General features: G+C 43.9%; 1 protein-coding gene and 1 non-coding gene across 2 annotated transcripts in view; one reads left to right on the top strand and one right to left on the bottom strand.

The window, feature by feature from the left end:
• LOC145404923 (uncharacterized) overlaps positions 1 to 20,182 on the bottom strand; it is an 88,806-nt gene that overhangs the window by 67,647 nt on the left and 977 nt on the right. The window lies entirely within an intron of this gene.
• On the top strand, positions 18,618 to 18,736 carry LOC145405191 (5S ribosomal RNA). The gene has a single exon (XR_013898292.1). It is a non-coding gene; the product is annotated as a 5S ribosomal RNA (ribosomal RNA).

Genomic DNA, 20,182 nt, shown 5'->3' with positions numbered 1-20,182 from the left:
CTGGGTGGGAACTGGGAGCAGAGATTCTTTAACTGTGAGACGACTTGCGTTTCTTCCAGTCGTCAGTAAAACGTTTCTTTCGTACTTTTATCGACATTCCGTATTATGACAGCAAAAGATACGACTCAAGAGAGTCTCACGGCATGGCCAGGCAACATAATACACTTGAGCCCTCTCCTACGAGGCATGTAGGTATAGGTGACCATAGCCTCGCACGTCAAGGAAATGGCTGTTTACTTCTTGCACTATGTAGGGGGCATAGATGTTTCACGCCGCAAACACACGCACACACACACACACACACACACACACACACACACACACACACACACACACACCCGTGGTGATTGGTTGATGAGGTGTTGGATTATAAGATGAAATGAGCCAGGTTCAAGTATGGTTCCTGCCGCGTTGCTAGAGTTACGAGGTGGTCACTCCCCTGAATAAACTAAGATGTGCTGAAGTGGGTGAGCCTCAAGGACTTGCAACTCGGTGCGGTAAAGCCTGGGCGATCTGCTCCGTTATGTCTAGGCCAGGGTCTTGTTCACCCTCTCAAGAAGGCTGTGACATTGTAGATTAACGACCCGTGTATATTCGATCATTAGCTGCACTGAATACATAATCGTCAATTACTGTCATTTGCTATTATTATTATTATTATTATTATTATTATTAAAGACAGCACTCCCACAAGGAATACCGATTTCATGTTTCCTTCCGCGTGCTACACTGTGAGCTAACTCGACCGTGTAGCGAAGTACAGCAAGGAGAGACAGTGAGTGGCGGGGTGGTGTTAAGATAAGTAGACGTGGTGTGCACTAAGACGCCATAAATTATCACCGACAGCTCTTCCGTCACATTAACCTGTCAGGGTGGCCGCTGTAAAATATTTTATTCCTTTGTGGCTGGAATTATGCTTCATCAGGGCCGCTTTATCCCCCAGGTCAGCGGCTCTCACTCCGCCATCGCTAAGCTCTATGAATTATGGAAACAGTTCTACGTGTTCCCTTCGCCCTAGGACCCTTGGCTGTATTAACCCCTTCACTACTGTAACGGGTGCTGAAGAGGGATACCTTCATGCAGTGGCACCTACATTACCAGAAGGTGGAGCTGCCTGGTTATACAAACGTCCCCCAGTTTCCTCTATAACCCCGAAAGGAGCATGGTGGACTGCTGAAGAAAGGGCAATTTCAGCCTGCAGTCCACCTGGTTCACGTTTCAGATAAGCCTTGGGCCAAAACATCATCAGTTGCTATAAAGTCTTGTTTCATTTTACTCGTGATTTCGTCGGAATAATTCCTTAGTTAAATGATTTCGCGGACGATTTTATTCAGCTCTGAGGATGCCAATATCAGCGAAGGATTTTTCTAATTAAACCTTTCTCTCTCTCTATCTCACACACACACACGCACACACACACACACACACACACGCACACACACACACACACACACACACACATACACAGTGTGCACATCTGGCCATGCTCTGTTGGGTGACTCCTTACTTATAATGGCGCCGACATGGTTTTATTCTGGCCACTTCCGAACGCTTTAACTCCTTTAATCCTCTGAGGTGATTTTTATTTTACTCACGCTACTTTACTGGCACAAACGTTCCTCGGCTCTACCGATCAGTTGCCCTTCAAGACCCGCAAAACACTGCCTGAACGTGTATGGCAGAGCTGTTTGCCGCTGTCATGAGTGTACAAGCCAGCCGTTATAATACATATTCGCATCGTATGTCAGACACTGATGTTTCAATGAAAATATCACTATATGAGTATCCGGTGGACGAGAAGAAAGTATCTGACCAGTAGCTAACGGCTTGTGTGAATTATACCACCATACTTAATGCTTAGCTATAAAGGACGGGTAAGGCGTGCGAGAAAGAGCAGAGTAAAATGTGGCAATGGGGTGAGCAGAGCAGAGCAGAGCCATCGGGAGGGCTGCAGACCGGCTTGGCAGCAGCCAGGGAGTTGAGCGAGCTGGCGACCCCCGACACTCCACTCCCACGGAAGGGACGAGACCAGTTCCGGTGTGAACGAAAGGTCGCAGGAAGATTGTCCCTTTTTCATAATTGAGTGTCACTGTTGCAGAATGGTTCGTAGTGATTCCAGCTACTTAATTTTAATCCGAGCCCCTCACGGGTCCATCGGGCGTGAATGGGATATTATGTGAAACCGGAACGTCTGGCCAGCACGATAACCTCTGTTTGCCGACAGCGGCGGCGGCCTTGCCCGCGCTTGTTGTCCTCGCAGTGCGATTCATATATTTTTCTGAGGCTCAGGTGCCACGCAGTGCTGAGTACAATAGCCAGGTAGACAGGGATCTGGTACTGCGAGGCCCAATAATGCAGAGAGTGAAGGGCCGTAGTGATGACGCCCCAACGCGCCTACTGGCCAGAGGATTTGCTACAACAAGCGTTAAATACATCAGGGGAGGCGAGGATGTGTTACAGCGAGCGTTAAATACAAGGAAGGCAGCTGCTGAGTTGTACAACATGACACACACACACACACACACACACACACACACATTCACTGACTATGGATCTTATTATTTACAGGATCCAAGTCCACCGTGAACTTGATGTGGCCAGGGGGGATGGTGATAGTGTCATGGCGTGAATGGGATGATACCAGCAGCTAATGACAGTCACAATGGAGGCTCTACACGAAGGGCAGCCAAAAATATGCCATGTTGTGCACGCAACCTTGTGAACACAACGTTATTCAGGTGAGAGAATAGGCGGACATGCCAAAGTGGGAATATGGCCTTAAAACATTTACGACCAAGCAAACAATGTCATACAAAGAGATATTTGTTTAGTTACTAAGTACGATTGTTGATATAAATGTGATTGATAAGTGATGCTTCTCCATTTTCCTTGCCTCATTCTTCTCTCTCTCTGCCTTACCTATATTCCTTCACCCTCCCTGTCTTCCTCCCTTTCACCCTGTCTCACTCTTCCTACCTCTTCTTCCTCTCCTATTCTCTCTGCCTCCCCATATCTTTCTCTTCCCCCTCATTCTCTCTCCCTGCTTCCTTCTCTCCCCCTCCCTGCCGCACCCTCTACTCCTCTTTGTCACCTTACCTCATCGTTTTTGTCTCAATGGCCCTATATTCCTCACTGTTAATTTTCCTCTTACTTTTCTGCTTGCTACCCTTCCTTCCTCCCAGCCTCTCCTTCATTCTGCTCTCTTTCTCCGTGCCTTACCCTTCCAATTTTCCAGCTTGTCACTCTGCCTCACCCTTCCTACCTCATTATACCTACCTACCTCAATCCTATCTTCCGGCATCATTTCCTCCCTGCCTCACCTCCTCCCTCTTCTTAACCCTTCCTGCCTTACACCTCCTTCTACCTAACCCTTCCTGCCTCACCCCTTCCCTCTACCTAACCCTTCCTGCCTCACCCCTTCTCTCTACCTAACCCTTCCTGCCTCATCCCTTCTTCCACCTGAACTTTGTCTTCTAACCCGCTGTGCCAACTTCATCGGTCTGTTTTACTAAATACCTCCCTACCTTGGATCTTCTCAACAACGTCACTGCAACGACCCCTTCCATATTTCATGCTTTCCTTCTCTAGACTATATCATTCAGCTCAGAAGAGAGTTTTCAAGCTTGGAGGGTTGGATGGACTCTTCGTTAACCTCCTGACTACGACTGTGCTCTCGGAAGCTTAATGCAATCTTGTAGTTGCGAAAATAGAATATGATATGATATGACGTTCTAAGGTTGAAGGGATTAATCTCTGTACAACGAGGGGTCCTTCTTAAGCTAAATAAAATCGTTTGGTGGCAACGATGAAAAATTATAGGGCGGCACTGCACTGTAAGAGATGGGATCGCTTCTTCTAGCCTGACCCAAAATACCATCTCTCCGTCTTGCATGCTCCTTTGTAACAACAGATTAGCACTAGAATATGAGGCTGGCCAACAGAGTTCTATGGAAAGGATACAGAGCTGTACTATTGTCTTATTCTGTTAATAAATACGTGAATAGAGCTACAGACGAAAATCTGGGCCAATTTAAGGTAAAAAAGGTATAGCAACCAATTCAATGAAGATGAAAATGGAGAATGATATTCCCTCAAAACAGTAAACTCGTCTGGCAGTACCAAAAATGAAAGAGAAAATGCTCTCTCTTTCTCCTCTCTCTCTCTCTCTCTTTCTCTCTCTCTCTCTCTCTCTCTCGGATATCCTGTTTCTGTTTTTATCCATATCCTGTGCTCCCCCTCTCTATTACCTTTACACTGATTTTTGCATTATGTATACAGACAGCCTGCTATTCTTTCTTAGTTATTCTCTCTCTCTCTCTCTCTCTCTCTCTCTCTCTCTCCTACACCCAGTCCCTCGCACTTCCTTCCTCTCTTACGTTTCTTATTTCACTCTCTTCTCTCTCTCTGCCTCACTCTCACACGCTGCTTCCCTCTCTTCAATTTTTCAGTCTTTCTACCTCCCACTCTCGAACACCCACTCTCTCACACTGCCTCCCTCTCTTGACTTGTTCTCTTTCTTTCCCTGTCATACTGTTTTACATTCCGTCTCAGTCTGTCTTTTTAAGTCTGCCTGTCGGTCTCTTTCCAGCCTTCTAAATTCTGCTTGTCTCTGTATCGTCTCGCCCAGTCTCATTCTTCAACAACAATAATGTTTTCACTTCCACTTTCTGCCTCTTTATATCCTGGCTTTCTCCTTTCCTCTCTACACATCTTTAGTTTCTTCTCTGTCTATGTTATTCTCTCTACCTCACTCTTCCTGGATCTATCCCTTTCACGTTCACATCTTCTCTAGACCTTTGCCTTCCTTCCTCTCTCTGCAACATACATTCTCCAACTTTTCCTCATTCCTCTCTCTATCTCTGCAACATTCTCTCTCTCTGTTTCACCCTCAGTGTTTACACACCCTGGGTCACTTTTCCATAACTTATCCCTTTCTCTTCAACATTCTGCCTTTAACTTGCCCTCCACACATTCCCTCTCTCATTTTTCCCATACCATGCCCTTCTCTCTGTCCCTTCAACAGTGTATCTAATTCAACCTCAGTCTCTTTACACTCTGTCTCGTATTTCTTTAACCCGTCCCTCTCACTTTTACATCCTTCCTTCCTATTATTCTCTACAGTGTTTTTATCTTCAGTGCTCTTAATTATGCCTCCGTCCAACAACATCCTCTCTCACTCTTACACATGTTGCCTGTCTATATACCATCTCTCTCTTCAGTGTTTTCTTTAATTTTGCCACATCCTCACCCTACACGCCCTGCCTCACTCTACCACATCCTGTCTACCTACACCCTGCCTACCTCCCTGTCCCCGCCTCTGCTTGCTGTTGTTGGTAGTCTGGCATAGAGACCCACCACCACCAGCGCCACTACCTCTCTCCATGCCTGGCTAATTAATGCTTCCATCTTGACTTGGGAGTGCTCAGGTGTTTTGCATCTCTCTCACCATTTGGCTTTTTCGGCGTTTCAGTTGTGTTTCATTCCTCCCGACGCTAGAGTGAAAGCAGACAATTGGGTATTTAATTTTTCTATCATTACCATTCTAGTTTCGATTTCAGCTGCATTAAGTAACTGCTGAAGCTAAAACGAGTGTTAATAATTCAGTATAATTTGGGGCATTATCATCAATCCACCTTTCCATCCTTTCAGCTGCATGCATTTCATCACGGGTGAAGCTGAAACTACTGGGGAAAAATGAACATGCTGCTTGTGTTATCATGATAATAATATACTGCAATCACTGCAACTGCTTTTCGTCGCTGATGAAGCTGAGACGCATGTGGGAAATTTAGTGTGAGGGTCCGTCTTGACTGACCAGACTTGTGTGTCACTCTTAACGCTGGTCTCACCCGCCGTCCATCAAGCCAATCACTTCAGCGCGTCATATTAGACTTACAAGCTTATAACCTGCGTCTCCCGGTCCCTCCCTGGTGACGTCCCCTTCCCTTGCCGTCACTTGGCTGTCTCCTCAGCGAAACACAGAGAGAGGAGCGCACCTTCCCCTTGGACCCGTCACCAGCTTGTCTGCCGCAACCCGCCCCATGCGCCCTGTCACACCCTGGACCCATCTGCCCCGAGTGACAGCCGGAGGGAGGGGAGGGGGTATGTGTCACTGCTACTGACGGAGCTGCAACACTTCCATTACTGTCGCCTGTTTCTTCCTCAGGCTTCTTCTTGCACTGCCACCGCCATCACTACCACCGCTCACTCCTACTACTACTACTACCACCACCACCACCATTACACAGGCAAGCCTAGTAAGTAGGTGTGGCGTTGATGTGGTGGTAATGGAAATCAAATGCAACTACACTCCGTTCACTTTAATTAGGCGTAAACTTATCATCTCTTCGTCTCAGATGCTAAGCTGTAACAAGAGATCATCTCTGAATATGGTGTTAGTCACGATGATGTATTATGGAAAGGATGTAGGGCCGTAGTATGGTTTCATTTTGCCACTGAACTACGTGAAATAAGCTGCAAGAGGACAAAAACACCCACTAAGTTAAAGTGAGTGAACTATACTTTTTGCAGCAGGTAGTTACACATCATCAGCAAACAAGATTACGAGCAATGAACACGTACACTAAGATGACGAGTATTCTGCTATATCCTATCTACCTCCAGACGATTTTGTTCACCTTAAGGAAAGACATCAGACTGTGAAAAGGTTATTGGAGACTCTTTCTAATCCTATCACTGCCGAACATCTCCAAAGCTGAAAGAAATCGTCTGGGGTTAGCAAGAATGGAATAAAAAATATGCGTCCTCTCGCTGAAGGGGTTAAACTTATTGTATATATGCACATGTTTAGGGTGCTCGTACACTAAAAGATGACGCCCTGGACAAACGTTACAGGAATGGCTTAATTTTCCTGACTACGAGAGACAGACATTCCCAGGTTCATATAAATGTGAACTTAGTGGACTGCAGGATGAAAATGTCCTTCTCCTGCAAAGATGTCGTGGAAAGAGTGGGGTGTCGCGATATAGGGTAGGGGTGAGGCGGGGTTTGGTGGGACAGGGTGGGGTGGAGCGGGGCTAGGAGTGTGGTGGGACTGGGTGGGGTGACATGGGACTGGATGGAGTGAGGCGGGGTGTGGAGAAGCTGGACGGGGTGTGGTGGTGCTGTGTGGGGTGAAGCAAGGTGTGGAGGAGGAGCCGGGAGGGGTGTGTTGGGGTGTGGGAGTTAGGCAGGGTGTGGTCGGGCTGAGAGGGGTGTAGTGGGACTTGGAGGAGTGTGGTAAGGCTGGGTGGGGTGATGCAGGTTGTCGTAGGGCTGTGTGTGGTGGAGCGGGGCGGGGCGGGTGGTGGTAGCGGGGAGGTCCGGGCCGACACACCCGCTAAACAAAGGCACCATTGTTGTGCGCGTTGAGGTCACTAGCTAACACCCTCACGTGGCCATTGTCCCGTCGCGCTGCTGGACCCGCCCTCCATCCCTCACACACGCACACACACACTCATGCACGCAAATCACTCTACATACACGAACATGTAAATTGCTCTACATACACATAACTCAAGCACGCTGATCATTCTACATATGCATACTGTAAATCGCTCTATACATACACATACACAAACTCATGCACGCAAATCATTCAACATACACATACACGTAAATTGCTCTACATACACATATACACACACTCATGCACGCAAATCATTCTACATATGCATACATGTAAATCGCTCTACATACACATATACACACACTCATGCACGCAAATCATTCTACATATGCATACATGTAAATCGCTCCACACACACATACACACACTCGTGCACGCAAATCATTCTACATACACATACATGTAAATAACTCTACATACACATACGCACATTCATGAACGCAAATCATTCTACGGGCACACACATGAAAATAACTCTACATACTGTACACATACGAACATTCATGCACGCAAAACACTCTACATACACGTACATGTAAACTGCTCTACGTAAACATACACACAGTCATACACGCAAATCACTCTACAAATACATACACACTCATACATGCAAATCGCTTCACATGTACACACACATTCATGCATGCAAATCGGAGTCCACATACACACACACGCTCTCGCACGCAAACCACTTTATACACACGCACACATTCCCGTACGCAAACCACCTCACGTACACGCACACACACTTATGCACGTAAATCACACTATACATGCGCAGTAACGTGTAGTGAAAGACAAACGTACGCTCATTATTCAACGGCATCTTCATCAATCTAGTGACAATTTCTGCATATTTTCTGGTCATATCCAGACGATTTTACTCAGCTTAGGGTAGACTACTCGATCAGGGGGTTAGATATAGGCTTCAATAATCCCTTCACTTCCAGGGGTTCTCGTAAGCCGAATAAAAACGTCTGAAGATAGCAAGAACGAGCTAAAATACGTCATCGTAGTGAAGAATTAAGAATGTCTGTCTGTTTCCTTCCAGACGCATCGTATCAAGGAGAATAATTCATGGCTGAGAAACATACCAAGCCTCTCGTAGCTCAGAAATGTTAGCCAGCACAGAGGAGTGAAGGAAGGGGAAATATCAGGCGAACTTTTTTCTTTTCCCCACGCCTGTGCATACAATGTTTGACGTGCAATCATTTACTCTGAAAAAAAAAGGGTTTGTGTGTGTGTGATAGAGAGAGAGAGAGAGAGAGAGAGAGAGAGAGAGAGGATGCAACAACATATACACCAGCAAACATTTGAACACGAACCAGTAATCCGCTTGGATCAATGTAACAAAAACATACATACATGTGAGAAAATATGAAGAGAACAACAAACAAACTAGCGAATTCGTCAGGACATCAAAGCAGGTGCGTCATCAGAGGAGAGCACAACACGCACACACAATCAAAATAGGTGGGCGTGCACACCAATATAAAACAAGCACAATGAAAACACACGGCAGGGACACAAGCGGACCGGCACCTCGCGGGAAACAGCCATATTCACAGACTAACAATCAAATCCCTGTCCTAACTAAGGCCAGTAATGTTAAAACTGAGAATGCAAAGGTCTGAGAATGCTGCTAATTTTTAATATTCAAAATTCCCCATTCGGAGTGAGGGCCTTGGATATCCCAAAGAGGTGACTGTAGCTTGTCAATCATGTAATGCCACTGAGGGAAGAGGGATGGTCATGTACCCTTAAATATACTGTAACACGGTAACCTAACCTCGGACACCTATGCTTCGAGAAAGGTCATATAAGTTTGTTTTAAATACCATGAAAAGAATACCTTCAATTGTCAGACGCGACCAACCTGCATCTTACATTGCAGAGTGCAGCTATCAACGGTACAGAAAGTTCAGACCTGCTCTATCATTATCCCACACTTCAACAATTACCGTAGAAAATATGTGGGCTTTTCCATGACGATCTCTCATAGATTTCATATGACCATAATTTCTCATTTTTGTAGGATGGCCAAGAGTCTCGGGAATTTTATGGACTCCCGTTCTTTGTCTTCCTGTTTAAAGAAATCCATGTTGCTCTTTGGAACTGACCGGAATTATTTTCTGTGAATCAAGGTCCTAAGAAGTCTCTCTCTCTCTCTCTCTCAAATTATGTATTACAGCTTCCCCTTTCCAACTTGTCCCTCTCCTTTCCTCTCTCACACTTTCCGTTCTTCAGTCTTTCCTTCCTTTTCTGTCTTTCTTCTGTCTCTACTTTCCTTCTTTCTGCTCCTCCTTCTTTCTTCCTTCCCTTCCTTCCTTCTGTCCATCCTCCCTTTTTTAATCTATTGTCTGTTAAAGTCTTAGTCAGTGGTACAGTTGTGGCCAATAATCCTTTAACACGTACGGGACAGCGGATTATTAAGACGATATTAACACTACAGCATCCCTCTGTAACATTAATGGTTAGTTAGCGCTTTCGATAAGGTGACGTTTATCTGAATCTTACTCTAGCTGCCATCAGGTATTGTACTTAACTTAGGGGAGGGAGTGTCCTCGTTGTGACCGGATTAAGCAAGGCTGTATCTAACACTTATTACTATACTAAACATTTTTTTTTTAAACGCTGAACAGAATCCCCAGTAGTTAGCACTGCATGATTTATACTGTATGCTAATAAAGATGTCACCGTACTGAAGGGGCTAAACAAAGTGTAAATTTCTGACACAGCTTCGATACAATGTGAGAGAACACTTGCACGTGTTTTTCTCTTTTTAGAATACTTAATCAAACTAATCGCTGATGAGCTAAAAAATTCAAGGCAATTGTGTCAAACAGCTATATATATGTAAGCAAATGCACAAATATCTAAATGCCTATACTAATACCTAGCCCTCTATATATGTCTGTTTACTTATCCATGAATATGTCTCTCACAGCGCTGAGAACTGTTGAACTTTATGAATTATACCATAGTAATTATAGTGTTCACTGAGTTGATACAACAGTCAGGGGTGTCCTTGGGATAAGGTATGCAGGTAAGCGGTATAGCGTGCGTGGTCCTTGTGCACAACTGTGACGATACCTGCATGAATGAGCGGTGGTGCCGGCGTCACGGAGGGTGCGTGGCGTGCGGAGGCAATGAATGACTCCCGGCTGCTTACGTGGCTCAATAAGTGTATGCATCGATCCACGCAGATTTACAACCAACCCCAAGTTTTTATCATCCGGTCTTGGCGTAAGGGGAAATATCGCGTAACCATGCAAGCGGGAATAAAATGAGTGTGATTTTCCTAAACGATAAGGGTTTTGCACTTGCAGGAGGATATGACTAACTTTTTTATTATACAACCTGAGAAGTGAGCCAATAACACCAATCAGAGTGAGGACATGCAAGTCTGAAATTTCTCCATTGCATTTCCTTCCCTTCTGCCTTTTCTCTTCCCTCGCATTCCTTGCTCTTCATCTCTACCTCCTCCTTCGTCCTAGGGCTAGAGAGAAAATACTGTTCTACTCGTTTTACTCTGTCTTGGCCTAAAATTACCATTTGCCATTTTATGCACCGAGTTATAACAATAGATTAACACCAGAATATAACACTAGCATTGTCTATTTCTGTCACTGAGCTAAGTGAAATAAGCTGTAAATGAAAAAATTCTGGGCCAAGTTAAAGTAAAAGTACTATGGCTACTGATGAAACAGTTACAAAGTGGAAAAAATTTACACACCATGAATGAACGCCTGATAAAGTTATGATCTTTGCTGAAAAGTGGAGAAACTGATCTCTCACGTTGCTGGTGCACTTTCAATTTCACGTCAAGTCCTTATTAAAAAAGTGGTGTGCTTTGCTATGCAGAAATTATTATGGGCAAGTTACGTCTTTGGTAGAACAGGTAACATATGGGAGCTGAAGTAGCAGAATGGCATCCCTGAGACAGAATGAGATGAAGAGTCAGGAAAAGATAAAGAGTAGATTAAATTAATAAGCTTGCCGAGATGGGGAGGAATAAATGACGCAGCAAGTAACTGGAGTAACTAATGTTCTGATGTCCTGCAGTGATGCTGGTGACAATTATTAAGGACTACAGTGAGAGACCAGACCATCAACAAAGATACAGTGAATAAATAAGCGATGTGAAAAGTGAGATACTTAAGCTGGTGGCTAAATAGGGTTCCACAACAGAGACAGCCGAGGTTCTTACTGGAGGAAGGCTTATGGATGATGTAGTGATGCACCTATTATTATTATTATTATTCTTATTATTGGATTTTAAAATAACCCTGTACAGCCAAAGACAAAAATTCGCCTACAGTTCCACTGCGTCTACTTTCCACATTGAGGCATCATATCAGACAGAATCATCCATGAGCAGAGAAACAGCAAGCCTCTCTCAGCACAGGAATATTGACAAGCAGAGGAAAGAGGTAAAGGGGGAAAAATAGTAGGTGAACTTTTATCCCCCAACCTACTTATAAATAATGTCCTGATATAACTGCATTAAAATAATCATGAGTGTAAAGGTCTGTTATACACTCGTCTATCATACTCTCAAGTGTATTCAAGTGTAGGATTTTTTCAGTTAAAGCTTAAAAAACTGTAATTCTTTTTATGCATCCAAAACAGTATACATTTAAGCCGGGACACATGGACATCTGTGTATTTAGATATGTGAATTTATATAAAAAACTGTCGCAGAGAGAGAGAGAGAGAGAGAGAGAGAGAGAGAGAGAGAGAGAGAGAGAGAGAGAGACGCGAGAGGAGAGGATAGATGATAGAGAGAGGAGCGCCGTTGCACGAAGGACAGATTGATATATTTATGGAAATAATACACATACACAGCAGCACATTAACAATTACTTTTCATCCCGTTGAATCTGTTGCCCCCCGGCCCTGAGCATGTACCCATGACCCCCCTCCCATTGTGCTCAAAGTAATTCCCTCACAAAACCTCTTATTTTAATACTAGGTAATACGGAAAGCCGCATTTGTTCAACGTTATCCGGACAATGCAATATTCTGTATTCTCTCTCTGCCCCTGTAACTCTCTCTACCACCCCCATCCACCTCCCACCCCCTAAGCCCTCAACTCTCACTCCTCATCCTCCTGGTTCCCCTCCCCCCTCCTTTCTCGCCCAACAACGCAACTGACAGAGTGTGGAACATATCATCATCACTAAGCATACACTGGGACGTATGTAGTGGATTTAGAAGGCTCTCTACATCTCACCCATAGCGATAAATTTTGCGTATTAGACATCCATTCACTCACCATTCGGGCCCCAGAAATCCTGACTCCACCTTACAGGCATGACCATTCGCACACATTTTTTGATGTGTTCTTCACATTAATCATATTTCACACAAGTCTGTATACAATTTATCCTTCGTCAGCTACGTGAAAATAAGGGGCCACTGCCTTGACATCTGCTCCTTCTTACATATACATCCAGCTAGCCTGATCCACTGTCAGTTTTCCAGCCATCTCAACCTCCACGCTTACCTCTCTCACACACTTATTTACCTTATCTGTCCACTTTCTTGGCCTACCACGCCTCTTTCCACTTTCAGACTCAAAGAAATATACCCTCTTCACCATTTTACTCAGGCTACATTCATCGTGACCGTACCATCTAAGTACACTCCCTTCAACCCTCTCGTCAACAGACTTCCTTGCTCCACACATTTCACGAATAATTTTTCTTCCTATCGACATTACACACTTCACGCACATTCCCAAACCCCCACATCCACTGTATCTTCACAGTAAACAAAACGATCCTCCTGCTCTTCCTCCCCTTCCTCCTCATCCTCATCTTCCTCTAATCCTCACTGTTATCAGCTATCCCTCTCCACTCCTTCCTACCAACCTTTCTTCCAAGGGCAATGGAAAGCTTTTTAACGGAATTTTCAATCTATGACGTGTGACAACCAGAATTTGATACCACGACTTTGTGATACCCCGCAGAACAATCCTTCATCCAGTCAGCCACCAGTTTCCCAAGTCTAATAGGCTTACCTCGAGGTACAGCAGTCCAAGGCTAGGCTAGAGTAGTCCAGATACTACAGGGAAGATAAGTAGTCTTTATCCCTGTTTGGTATTACATCACCGAAAAAATAGACCCCTCTAGGAGTGTCAGACCCATGCGTGAAAGACAAGGCCGTTATTCTGATTTGTGCCTTTAATCCCTTTGATATGGTGACTTTTCTTCTACTTTGTTGTGCTGTTCTTCGACGAATATAATCAGCTTAAGAAATGATTCCCTTGTTAGGGGGAATAAAAAGGGTTTGTATCTAATTCCTCCAGATCGATGTCTCGCCGAAGCCGAAGCAAAAGCATGTGAAAGCAGCAAGATTAAAATAAAAATAGGCATAATCTGAGAAATGGAACTAACCATCAGACCACCAAACCCTCTTACTGTAAGCCGGCAAGAGAAACAAAGGCAATGAAGCGCGCTCACGTCTCTACTTGTCTTCATGTCATCATTTTACCTTGACACTCTTTCTCACCTAAAGGAGAGGTGAGGAAGGATGCAGAGACAAGGAAAGCGAAGGTTCAAAAGTAAGAGAACTGTAAAAGCATCCCCAGTGAAATGGGCGACACAGTCATCTACGCATCATTAAAGCCCCCGAAATTCTAGTTCAGTCTCACAGGCCTAACCATCTACACGTATTTTTCTGTTAGATGACCTTCGTATTTACTAATCAGACAGCGCCAATCAGTTGACTGTCACTTTAAAAAGGAGGGTACCAGACCACTGCCTTGTGCTTTTCCGTCATATCTCATTCAGTTCGATCCCCTGTTAGCCTCCTCATCTTCCATGCCTCTCTTTCTCACACACTCATCTATCACATCCATCCACTTTCTTGTCAGCTTCACGCATGACATAATTTCAGCGTCTCTAATTATCGGGAACGAAGTCAGGGGAGGCTAATGAGTCTAATGACGCCATTAGCAGCAGACGCAGTGAGCTAATGAGGTATCCAGAGGAGGATTCCGTTTCTGGTGTCAATGGAAAATACTGTGAAAGAAGAGAGGAGAGGCGCGTGTGTCTCGGGGTCAATACACATAATACAAGGTCACATGAAAAAATAAGAAGACGAGGATTTGATGGAGTTTCTTGACAGTATCTCAGTTTATGTTTTATCAGTGAAAAATTCTACTGCTTCACCTGCGACATTTACTGTACGTGTTTCCTAACGTTAGACATAACCATGTAATCATTATCATTCGCACAGATTACTGGCAAACCTAAAATACAAAAAAAAGAGGATTGTTGAGTAGTGAAATATAGCAACTGGAAAAGCTATGATTCAAATAAGGTTACGAACGTATGAGAAATGTGATGCAAAGAAACAGATGTATTGAATGGGTTAATTAATTTTCAAAGCTCTCTTGCATGATACACCTTCCAACAGAGTAGCATCACAAAACATCACTACCGCCTAGAGATGTGTCCAGGACTTTCAGTGTAATATAAATGATAATACTGTAATTTTTCTTCAGTACAGTTCGTCTACCATAATTTGGTGGAGATTTTCGTTCTTCTGCGGTATATTTTCCCCAGATTAATGTCAGAGTAGGACAGTGCTGTGGGCCTACAACCTTTTTATGTCATTTTTTCGTGACTAACTTCATGTTCTATTTTTTTTCCTGTTACAGCTCGGGATTCAAGATGGAGGGATGGGTTTACATTCAGACAAGTCTGGTGCCACAACAAAAACAACAGCAGCAGCAACAACAACAACAACAACAGGAACAACAACCCCTTCACTACGATAACACAACTCTATATTTTATTCTGTCTACATTCGGGGGATCTATACTCTTTTAAAAATAATCTCTCTGAACGAATAAAGAACAACTTCAGTGAACCCCTTTATTACACCAATGGTTTTTCTAGAGCACTCTTGCCACCATCAGACGATTTTATCCAGCTCGTGAAGGACCCCTCATATCAAAGGAGTAAGGAGATAAACTATGCTCAAATTGTAAAAAAAAAAAAAAAGGAAAAAAAAAAAATCACCTTCAAGTAGAGATTTTTCTTTTTTCTTTTGATAGGTTGATTTTTTGTATATGACGTTCACAGAGGACGGCTTTACAGATGGAACGATTTTTCAGACAGGACGGTTTTTACACTGCAAGGTCTTTCGACGATTTTTAAAGACAGGATGGGTTTTCAGATAGGACGGTTTTTAGACGATTTTATCAGACAGGACGGTTTATAAAAAGGATTTTCTGAGAAGACGATTTTTCAGATAGGATGGCTTCCAGACATGACTTTATCAGACAGAACGGCTTCCAAAGAGGATTTTATTAGACAAGACGGTTTTTCAGGGAGGTTGGTTATTCAGACAGGAAGGTTTTTCAGTCATTCAAGCAGGACGGTTTTTCTGACAGGACTGTTTTTCACACAGGACGGTTTTCGAACGACAGTCTTTCACACAGGACGCTTACTTCCCCACACAACCTCAAGACTTGCGAGGTAAGGTCTTTATCCTAATCTGTCCTCACTTGGAATACAAAAAGGGACCTGGACTTGCAAAGGGACAGTTGCGTGAAGTCGCCTTTGTTTTTGTTATTGTGGCCGCGGGATCGTTTAGACGTGAAACCTATGGACTCAGCAAACCGACCACTTCAGCCGGGCGCTCCCAGAGACCTTTTGTTGAGATTTTGTTGGAGGTTTGTCTTGTGAGAGTGAGGTGCGTGAAGTATGTGTGTTGTGGCCTGTTTTCTTTTGAGGGACTGTACGTAGTGTGTTTTCCTTGTCACTAAAGCAGTTTCTCATACGTATGTGTTCAGTGACTCATGAATACGTATGTTAAGTGACATGGAAGGCTCCGTAACATCTCTTCCTTGGTGATTTATTCTGCATATGACACTACAAAATTCTCTTGTGCCTGTTTACATCGTTTTATTATTAATATTGTGTCAGTAACATACAAGAGGATACTTAGGTGTAATGAACATAATAAATCGCTAAGGAAGAGGTGATACGGTTCTCCAAAGACAGTAGAATACAGTCTCGTGTGTTGTGACTTATCCTCGGCTGAAAGAATTTCCGTTGAGTGCTTTCCTTGTCAGTTACGTTTTTTTTTTTTCGCATTTGTTGAGCGACGCCGTAATACGAATATAAACACTGACCAAGAATTAGAAGACAGACGGGCCGTGTGTGTGTGTGTGTGTGTGTGTGTGTGTGTGTGTGTGTGTGTGTGTGTGTGTGTGTGTGTGTGTGTGTGTGTGTGTGTGTGTGTGCGTTTTACAGAAATAAGTACGTGTGTTGTACTGAAAAGTGTGTGTGTGTGTGTGTGTGTGTGTGTGTGTGTGTGTGTGTGTGTGTGTGTGTGTGTGTGTGTGTGTGTGTGTGTGTGCGTTTTACAGAAATAAGTACGTGTGTAGTACTGAAAAGTGTGTGTGTGTGTGTGTGTGTGTGTGTGTGTGTGTGTGTGTGTGTGTGTGTGTGTGTGTGTGTGTGTGTGTGTGTGTGTGTCTGCAATCGCGGGGGGGGGGTGATCTTGTAATAAAGTAAGACCAGTTTGTCGTTCCATCAAACTCACATCACTGAAGCAGAAATCCTCAACAGCGTGCCGAGTCGACCGAGTATAAGGCATCAGCTTTTTTGACACCCTATATACCCTTGCTTATTACATGTCGTTGAACTCTTTGATATACGCTGTAGTCAGGTTATTAAACTGATATGCGACTTGCCACTTTATGAAAACGGAAGTGAGGATGCGTGGGTGGAAGTGAAAAGTGAAAGGTAGAGAGAGAGAGAGAGAGAGAGAGAGAGAGAGAGGGGGGGGGAGGGGGAGGGGGAGCCTACGTATTAAAAGTGCTAAAAGAAAATTGCTTACCCTCTACCTGTTATGACTGAAATTATTACAGTCTGGTGGCTCGTTCCGGATGATTTTATTCGGGAAAAAAATCATACGGAATTAAAGGGTAAAAAAAAATAAAAATCTCATATCGGTAATTCTTTCATTATAATCTGACAACTAAATTCGCGCAAGACCCCTGGTGGCAAAGCGCTAACTATTGAAGAAGTAAAGTTGTCTGGTAGCGGGAAATACAAAACACGGAAATGCGGAATCATAGAAGAGTGTATGGGAGTGAGGTGGAGGGGAATGGGAGGAGGGGAGATCAAAGATGAGCTGAGGGATGGAGAGATACATGAGAAAGGAGATGCGTGAGTTGCAGGGAGGGCATCCTAATGGCTGAGGACAAGGCGACGAGAAGTCGATTTGTTTGTGGCCACCCCTTATGGGATTAAGGCATCTGGAAATATACATACATAACATAAATACAGAGAGACAGACAGACAGATAGACGGACAGAGATAGTAAATGCGTCAAAGAGTTGAAGGGAAATTGGTCTGGACAGCCGCACACACTCATCCAATGAACGCTTAATCACTTGTGTCTGTCTCCTCTCGTTCGCTAAGTGTAAATTTTCCCTAACACCTTCAGTTAGATGACCCTCATTTAATTATGATTTCCCTACTTCCTGAAGATTTTATCCAAGTTAGGAGGAGACATCTAGGACTGGAGGGATTAATAAAGACTAAGAGCATATCGGGCCCCTCCAGCTTCGATAGGATGAAAGAAATCGTCTGGAGGAAGCAATAATAAAAAAGATAAAACCCAGAAGACGTCACCATGACAAAAATCAAGGAGTTAAGGGCGTGGATATAATTACCCGAAATATATGACTGAGAAGATGAAGCGAAGCACACAGGATAAACATCTTCCCTCCCACGATGTAATGTCTCTTAATGCTGCTTCCAGACGAATTTACTCAGCATTTGGGAAGGCTTTTCAAACTGGAGGGGTTAGATAAGACCCCATTGTGCCCCTTCATTGCCAAAGATTCCTCCTAAGTCTCAGTAAAATCGTCTGGTGTTAGAAAGAATTCACACCTAAAGTCCAACGACGCATTTTTTTTTTCTGCTATCTCCAAACGATTCTGTTCAACTTCGGACAGATCCCAAGTACTGAAGGGATTAACGAAGGCTGCATCTAACTCCCCCACCACAAATATATGAATAAGATCGTATGGAGGTAAAAGTAATAAAAATGCGTCATCGGTTTGAAGGGGCTGACTTAAAAACACTACTGCTACAGTAAAACACAGGCTGAAACTTGGACGAAACCCGGAGCCTCGTTTCTTCCTGCCAGTCACATATTTCGGTCAAGAATTCTCGGATTAAACGGCCATACCACGTTGAGTACACCGCTTCCCGTCCGATCAGCGAAGTTAAGCAACGTTGGGTCTGGTTAGTACTTGGATGGGTGACCGCCTGGGAACACCAGAAGCTGTTGGCATCCCTACGTGTCAAGTGGGGTTGGTGGAGGATTAGTGCCCCTCCCTGTAAAACAGTTAACTCTAAGCCCTTGGCCACCCCGTTTGGGATACATGGCGTCTGGCAATGAATGAATGAATTCTCGAAAACCCGGTGCCTCGTTCCCTCTTGCCAGTCACATGTTTAGGTCAAGAGTTCTCTCGGAAACCCTGTGCCTCGTTTCTTCCTGCAAGTCACATGTTTCGGTCAAGAGTTCTCTCGGAAACCCTGTGCCTTGTTTCTTCCTGCAAGTCACATGTTTCGGTCCAGGGTTCTCGGGCCGGTCAGTCTGGTGGATACAATCGGTTTCCCCTCCCTCCGCCCCTCGTCCCTGTTCACCCGGCATTGTAATTGGGGTCCTGTAGGGAAACCGACGCCCGCGACCTGTATTCTACGGGAAAAATGTGACACAGCAAAAAATGTCTGCCTTGTTGACCTTCGTGTCGTCGATAGGCATTCCCCCAAGTCTTTTTCTTCCTTGGTCATGAGTGTCGCCGCCCTTAGATAACGAAATGAATATCAGATGAACAAGAGTCACTGGAATTTCCCGATATAAGCCTGGACTGTTTTTTTTTTTATATATTTACAACTGATACCCTATTGTTATTTTTTACATATTCGTTTATTTTTTGCAGGAAACCTTGGCACACGGGAATATTTTGCACTCTCTTTTTGTCATTCCTGCAGAGAAAATTATTTGTCATTTGTTTTTTGCAGGAAGAACAAGAACTAGACACACGGGAAGAATTTGCTCTCTATTCTTCTCGTTCCTGCAAAATTATAACCTACAGTTTCTTGATTATAATTCGTACCCTTAACATTCTTTAAATTAACCGGCAGTACAATATATTCCTATGCCACTTACCTTTCACTGCATTGTAATACTAATTTAACACATGGAGACACATAATCCCGAAAAAATACTCTGCCCCGCTCAACAACTCAGTATTAAAAAAGAAAACACATCTACGTACATTTTCGGATCTCAGGATAACATGTATGATTGGCGCTAACTCTTGTCCCACTCAGAGGAGACATAAATTAAGTGTGATATAGAGTGTTTGGGTAATGAGAGGGCGGTGTTTGCCTTGGCCCTTGAGATAAGTGAGGAGTACGGCCGAGGTGTTATTGATTAAAGCTTTGGTGGGCCCGTCCCGCTCCTACACATACTGCCGAGGCATGTATGCAAAGGGACTTTGAAAATCTCGTAACACCTCTTCCGTAGCGATTTATTTTGGACCTCAGTATCCTCTTGCATGCTACTGAAGTGAACTTTGTCGATATTAACACTATATAAATTGTGCACAGTAGAATGGTCAGGTGTAATAGGAAATATAAAGGTGTATTCACAGAGGTAAGAACGTACTTTTTCTGACGCAAGCTGTCCATCATGTAGGCCTGGATAAAAAAAAAAAAAAAAAAAAAAGTC

The sequence above is a fragment of the Coenobita brevimanus genome, chromosome 65 (genome assembly GCF_032717465.1).
Source record: "Coenobita brevimanus isolate Jiangsu-jjx chromosome 65, ASM3271746v2, whole genome shotgun sequence".
NCBI lineage: Eukaryota > Metazoa > Arthropoda > Malacostraca > Decapoda > Coenobitidae > Coenobita > Coenobita brevimanus.
The sequence above is the reverse complement of the archived record's forward strand: the minus strand, read 5'-3'. Positions and strand labels throughout refer to the sequence as shown.